Raw genomic sequence first — 7,500 nt, forward strand, 5'->3', positions numbered from 1 at the left:
TTAAATTTGAGATTTTTGTTTTGTAAAACCCTTTCATAAAACGGCGTAGAGACCAATTCTGATTAAATCTGGTGACTGATCCAACTAAAGTATGAGGCTCGATAATCAATTCTGAGTGGTGCACATGAGACCAGGTGTGGAAGTTAAAGAGTTGTGCGATGTCCAATGCATATAAAGAGCTCTGCCAAAAACATAATAAAAGCCATTTTACAATTCTTGATTTTTATTGATATATTTCTAAATTTGATTTGAAGGCAGCAATTGAGAACATTGGAACTGAATTAGTGCTCTCATATTTCCTCACCAAATTCAAACCGTAAAAAAAAACAGATTTTACCTGAGGCAGACAAAAATTATAATATTGGAACATTTCTGAAAATGGCTTTAGAAGAGCTCCTCAAATACATTAATAATCTACCCAAAGAGCACAGACCATAAATGGAGCAGTAAGCCACTTTACTGTGGACTGTCTGGCACAGTATTTTGCCTGCATATAAAATTAGGCCTTCATGGGTAAGTGGTTAAGGCATCAGACTTGTGGCCCAAAGGTTGCCAGTTCGATTCCCACCATTCCAGGTTGGTAGGGGGGAGTAATTAACCAGTGCTCTCCCCCATCCTCCTCCATGACTGAAGTACCCTGAGCATGGCACCATGCCACCCACCACACTGCAGCCTTTGGGCATCATTTGGCGCTGGCCCCTAGAATGGGTGAGGCATACATGCAATTTCATTGTGTGCACTTGTGTGCTGTGGAGTGCTGAGTCTCTATGACAACGGGAGTTTGAGTTTCCTAGGGGGCTTTTGCTTCACTTTAACCTCTTATTTAAATGCAATGAGTGGGTGAGATGCAGTGAAATGCAACACAGAGAGGACTTGTGTGTGTTATTTAGACCTACACAATGAAATGCACTCAACCACAATCTTTATTTTAATTAATTCAACCAAAAACTTCAAATGATTCAAAAAATATTTTGATTGATAATACTGGTTGCCAAGTTCATCCAGTCTGGAAGATGTGAAAAAATACTTCATGAATTGTAATTGAAGCAAAGTCAGTGAAGTTCCCAAGTTATTTTATGAATTAATTTTGTACAGTCTACCAAGAAGGGGGGGGGGCACTCTTGGAGTTCATTAATTGGATAGTCTGGCTCAGAGCCACGGAATTCAGGGTTGTGACAACCGGGGTCATGTAGATTCAAATAATTCTAGGCGGCGACTTTCTCTTCGCTTGAGACTAACACAGAACCACAACATAACAAGTAAAAATGAAGTTAAAATGAATTCATTTGCATGAATTCAATTACTGCACCTTTACTGCACTTTCTGTGTTCAGCACTCAGTTCCTGGAACTAAATTGGAACTATGTCATTGGCGATCTCTGTGTTAAAGGGTCCATGAGGCACCATTGTTTTTTTAATGCCTTTATTGTGACAGGACAGCAGTAGAGAGACAGGAAAGTAGCGGGGAGAGAGAGACGGGGAGAACTCGGCAAATGACCTCGGGCCGGATTCGAACCCGGGTCGCCGGTGTAGCAGGTGAGTGCCCAGATGATTGAGAAAAGGCTGGGCCTTGAGCCACCGTTGTTAAATGAAAATGTTGGGTAACACTTTATTTTAGGGATACATCTATTAGCACTAATACATACAATGTGCCTGTATAAGTAACTTATAAGGCATGTACAAAGCAAAATCAAACATTTGTTAGGCATGTATTCGCAAATGTCTTGTTCATGCACAATAAGGGATTTATTACCTATTTAACCTTAGTAAGGACCTAGTAGGCCTTAGCGTTTGCTTAGTACATGCCTTACAAGTTACTTATGCAGGCATTAACATTGTATGTATTAGTGCTAATAGATGTGTCCCTAAAATAAAGTGTTACCGAAAATTGTAAGTCAATAGGATTCGCCTAACTTTACTTCCATGGCTCTGGTCTGACTTACCTTCTTCTTCTCCTTGCTCCGTCATTTTATACTGCATCAGAGGATATGTTTTGTCACCAGGTCCCGGGCCAGTAATCTGTCATACAGGGCATTTCCCTGTTATGTGTGCCTCCAGTCATCGGGGGCTGTTGCTGTTGGAGGTTTTGTATTTTCTTCTAGACTGGGCTACAAGTTAAAGAGGTCTGTTGAAAGATGCCTGGTGCTGTTTTTGGTCCCAGTGCAGTCCTGGTGATCACCCACCGCCAGGCCCGCCGACGGGGGGAAGAAGGGGTATCTTGTCCCGGGCCCAGGGTAACAGGGGCCCCAGATTTGGGTCCCCATTACATTGTATGTATTGGGTAGGGGGCAAGGTTGCCAGATGAGGCTGAAAATGAGATGAGGCAAAAAATGCTCAAAACCCGCCTAGAAGCACAAAATCCCGCCCAATTCTATTGATTTCTATGGCAAAAATTGGGCGGGTTTTTCTGTTAAATGGCATTTTTACCCGCACACGGCCATCCTAAGCAGCCCAATTGGGCGGGAAACAGCCCAATCTGGCAACACTGGTAGGGGGCCCTTTCAGATGACTTGGTCCTGGGCCCAGCGAAAGCTATCAACGGCCCTGCCCACCGCTACTCAATGGATGACTCTGAAACAGGGGAGTCAAACATACTATACAGCCCAGGGCCTGGATGCGACCCTCCAACCTGTTTCATCCGGCCCCAGACTTGTACAGGAGCAAACTATCAATGCCAAAAAGAAGTAAATCTCTAGCGCATTGCATAATTGCAGGAGTATACTCCTACTCTGCAGGAATATTCCTTTTTTGCTCACCATCTACAGTCAATGCTCCTGATATGCCCGCTGACATCAACCTGCAGATGATTGACTAGCAATGTGATATGAAGCAGAAATGTTCAACATTTCACGAAATTGTTTAATAATTTTTAGGTTACCGGTGCAGCCCACTGGAGATCAAATTGGCTGTATTGCACGTGGCCCCTAGACTGAAATGGGGTCGACACCCCTGCTCTAAAAACACATTGAGAGTGATGTGTTTCACTACAGAGCATACGATGTCGAGCAGGCCTAGTCAAATGGCGGCCCCGAGGCCAGATATGGCCCTTGGGACGGCAAGGCTTTGGCTCAGCACGAGGTCAGAAAAAAATGAAGACAAATATGTGTGTTATCGGTGGCCGTGCATAATTTGCGATCCCTAACACTTCAGGTTGGGGATATCTCTCCCATTCATTCACGTAAGAGTGAAATCTTATCTAAAACAGTCTCATAAATAGACCATCTCAAAGTATAGAGTAGCAAGTATCTGTTTTATCTGGAGAGCTATCCGCCTGTTTTGCACCCTGTCCTTGGACACCGTACTGCTCACAATTATGCAGATTCTATGTTCGGCTCCTTTACTGGGAGGAATTTGTAAAACCTGGCTCTCAGTGACTTTTAATTGAATACCCCTGATGCAGAGCATGCTGTGGCAGTACACCTCCTCCGTTCATCATTATGTCAAGTTATCCTTATCCCACAGTCTGTTAGACAGGCAAGGGGAAAGTTGGTGTTTCAAAAGTTTCCCTTCCTTCATATGTGAGATTCTCAGTAGAGTAGAGATCAGTAGAGTACAAGTCAAGTGTAGGCCTTCTTTTAGACATTAAATACCAGTGCTGCTGCATCCGGATAGTTAGTTTCATTGAGCAATACGAACTCCACTAGCCTGGGAACTCCCATACTGCCTTTCGTTTCGATCTGAAAGACAGTATGGCGAGGATGACTCATAACGTCCAAGATCATGGGCACTGTGTCATAATGGCCAAGCATTCCGACCTTAACAGTTTCTCTGCCCAATCAGAGAGCAGGGCAGTGTGTCATAATAGCCAAGTATTCTCTCCCCTACGGAATTTACAATAGGCAACTCCCTAGACCTAATCTTACTTGTAGTGATTAGGTCTGGTGTTAACCAGGCAAGAACTCCACTGGGATGAGTGTTCTTTCTATTATCCTCCCATCCTATTAACTCCCATCCTCCCTTGCACTTGTGGCCTCGTGATGACGTCACAAGACATCATTGGCAACAGAAGTTTAATTCCGTAGAGTCATATCGTAACAGCTCAATTCAAAGATCATTTTCTTTTTTTTAGGTCTTTTGCGACTCCACTTGATAGGACAGTGTGAGAGGTGGACAGGAAGTGAACTGGGAGAGAGACGGAGAGGGGTCGGCAAAGGACACGGGTTGGGAATCGAACCCGGGTCAGCCGCATGGCAGGCGAGTGCCCTACCGGTTGGCCACGGCAGGGCCTCAAAGGTCATTTTCTCATTTGCAATCAGGATGTTCAATGGGGAAAAGTCCCAATTTATTATGGAGGTGGGCCGTCAGTGAAGCGCGAGGCCACAAGCACAGGTGGAGGACGGGAGGTAGGATAATGGACTGTACCCTGGGTATGACAAGGCCTGAGTCAGTAGCCCCTTACCTCCAGTGGCACGCTGTAATAGTCATTGAAATGTAACTACCATAGCACTACAATACTATGACACAACACAGGCCCTTTAGTAATGCACCACAACTTGGTCATTACCATACTGGTAACAACAAATTTATAAAGCCGCGTTGTAGGGGGTTAAAGAAAAAGAGGGAAGAATCTGTACACTGTCACTGCTCACCGACTTATTCCCATTTAACACATTTTGACCTCCGACGGTCTTCGTCAGATGTTACAGGTCTATGCACCTGATGAAGACCGTCTGAGGTCCAAACGTTGTGTTGAATAAATCCGTGAGCAGCAACAGTGTGCGGATTTTTCCTTCTTCTTTTACGCGTCTTTGTTTGATTCAACACCTGTTTTACTGGATGTGCGTGCATCCATCACACTACTAAAGGCCTGAGTCATCTCACACGCCTGAGGCCTGATTTCTGATTTAAGTCCGTTCTTGTTCCTTCACCCCAGAACTTTGGCACACCAATAAAAACGAAACACTAGAGATGTGTTGTCGCCGGAACCAGTGGCCTGATGGGCTTTAACTCGGTCATGTAGCTGTTGGCTGGACAGGAACCAAAAGAAAGGCCAAGGCATTTTTGAAGCCCCCTCTATATTGTAGGCTAGTCCTTCAAAGCGTGTGCGCGCGCACGCACGCACACACACACACACACACACACACACACACACACACACACACACACACACACACGCAGAAAACCCAACAGAATCAGCCCCTGAGGACTGGCGGTCCACCGGGAAATGACCTGTATGCAATATCACCAATTTAGGCCCCAAGTTATCCAATGCATGGACTCTCCCCCCTGGCCATTGTCTAACTCAGACGAGTTTTTGCTCTGGATGTGGCACCCAGGTAAGATATTACCAGGCCAACTTCATCTTGCAAGTCTACCAAGCTTTTCATTTCCATTACACATACCATTGTGATGAGGTCAGAGGCGATTTTAGGTCCAGGTGGGGCCCCAAGCTAAAATGCAAAAGAATGAACATTCGCACCAAAATGACCACTACTGTAGTGAAATTTGGGCTGCTATTCCCTACCTAAGGGCTTGGGGGCCCCAAGCGGCTGCCTGCCTTGCCTGGTGGCAAGATGCGCCTCTGGATGAGGTTGCTGTGAGGTCCTCTCACCCTCACCATGACATGACCATTGTTCTTCTGTGCATTATGGTCAGTCAAGTGAATGTACACTTATACGCGTTAAGAAATAACATGTGAGCTTCGTTTAAAACAGGTGTCACCAACGTGGTGCCCGTGGGCGCCAGGTAGCCCTCCAGGAGCTTCTGAGGTGCCCACCAAGGATGTTAATGAACAGTTACGACTACCAGAATTGAGTCAAAATTAATGATTTTCTTCCTTTAAATATTAAATGATTTATTCTTCATAACCGACAACCAAACTATCATTCAATTATAGTGTGATTTATTTGAAAATGATGCCAAGACATCAGTAGAGTATTTTGAACAAAAGCAGCCCTCTGGTAGCCCTCAGCAGCTCTTGGGTAGCCTTCTGGCACACCTCGGTAGCCCTCAGACCCAGAAAGGTTGGGGACCCCTGGTTTTAAATATAATTTAATATACACATTATACACATTCTACACATACATCAGGTTTAAGTCATGACAGTACAGAATAAAAACTCAAAGACAAAGATGTTTTCTATACATTTGTTTATTTACAAAATGTATTAAAATTCTTTGTACAAGGCCTCGGTAACGAGGTTGAGTAAATTATACCCACACATGCAGTTTTCTCTTGTTTTGTTTTAACTTCTTTTTGTTTTGTTTGTCGTCGTCACTAAGATGCCCAGCGAGTTTTCTCTTCGCTGAGGTGCAGTCACAGAAATGGGGGGGGGTGGTGGATATTAAGGTTGAATAAACCCAAAACAAACAAAAAACAAAAACAAGGGCCAAAGGAAAGAAAATTAAAAATAGAAAAATGTCTTTGATCGTCTACTGTTGAGCTCCTAAAGACTTGTGTATTTCGCAGGGCTTAATAGACACTAATCTTCACATGCAGTTAAAAATGGGCAATCAATCATACTGTGTACCACTCACGTGTGAAACTCAATGTTTACTCAGACTTGGTAATACATCTTTAAACAAATGTACAGGTTTTTTTTAATTAATATTTCTTTGTCAACAATTTTTCTTTTATACATTTCTCCATAGAAAACTATCTTTCCGTACTTTTTAGGGCATCAGTCATTCACCCCTTAAATCCCCATGAAATCACAGTTTTTTCTTCTTAAAATAAAACAAAACAAATCAAAACTGTAACAGCAATATGCAAGTGTGCTAAGCATTTTTTAAGACCCCTGTAATCACCTTGTATAAATCTATTCTCCATTTCTTCAGTAAGTCTAGTTTTTTTGTACAAAGTAATTCACCAAACACTAAAATGCTCATATAAAATGAAATCAACTGAGCGCTGGATTGAAATGTGCAATTATTTTGGGAGACTGCGAGGTAATCAAAATACTACGTTTTCTCTAAAGCCATTACTGTTATCCGTTTATGGACTGCACATTTTTTTATCTACATTTAAATGATGAGCTTTATATAGTTCTTGTACAGTAGCTTTTGATTACAACGTAAACAGAGAGGAAAAAAACAATTGCTAAACTTATTGATGTTGGTGTTTTGAAGTCATCAGGATGTCTATGTACTGTATACATGTGGGCGAGGTATGAGCATGATTGTACCACATCACCACATTGGCCATCCTATGTGCAGACACTTTGAAAGGCGCTCTGTTGATCGTGTGTGTGTGTGTCTTTGTGTGTCTTTGTGTGTGTGTGTGTGTGTGTGTGTGTGTGTGTGTGTGCAGGGCCGCCCCCCCCCCGCCGGCTTGTGTCTGTGTCTGTGTGTGTGTGTGTGTGTTCCTCCATGTGTGCTAGTGTATGTTTACAGATGTGAGTGGGAAGGAAGAAGGATATGGAGGTTGTTACAAGTCTCTACTTGCGGCTTTGGCCTCTATACTATTTCAGAACCAGGATCAGCAGCAGCACCGGTAGCTGAACAAGAATCTTCAAATCAAGGAACAACAGTCTCGTACTAGTAACCAGCAGCCTCAAAATCAT

Source organism: Engraulis encrasicolus, chromosome 23 (assembly GCF_034702125.1).
Source record: "Engraulis encrasicolus isolate BLACKSEA-1 chromosome 23, IST_EnEncr_1.0, whole genome shotgun sequence".
Taxonomy (NCBI): Eukaryota; Metazoa; Chordata; class Actinopteri; order Clupeiformes; family Engraulidae; genus Engraulis; species Engraulis encrasicolus.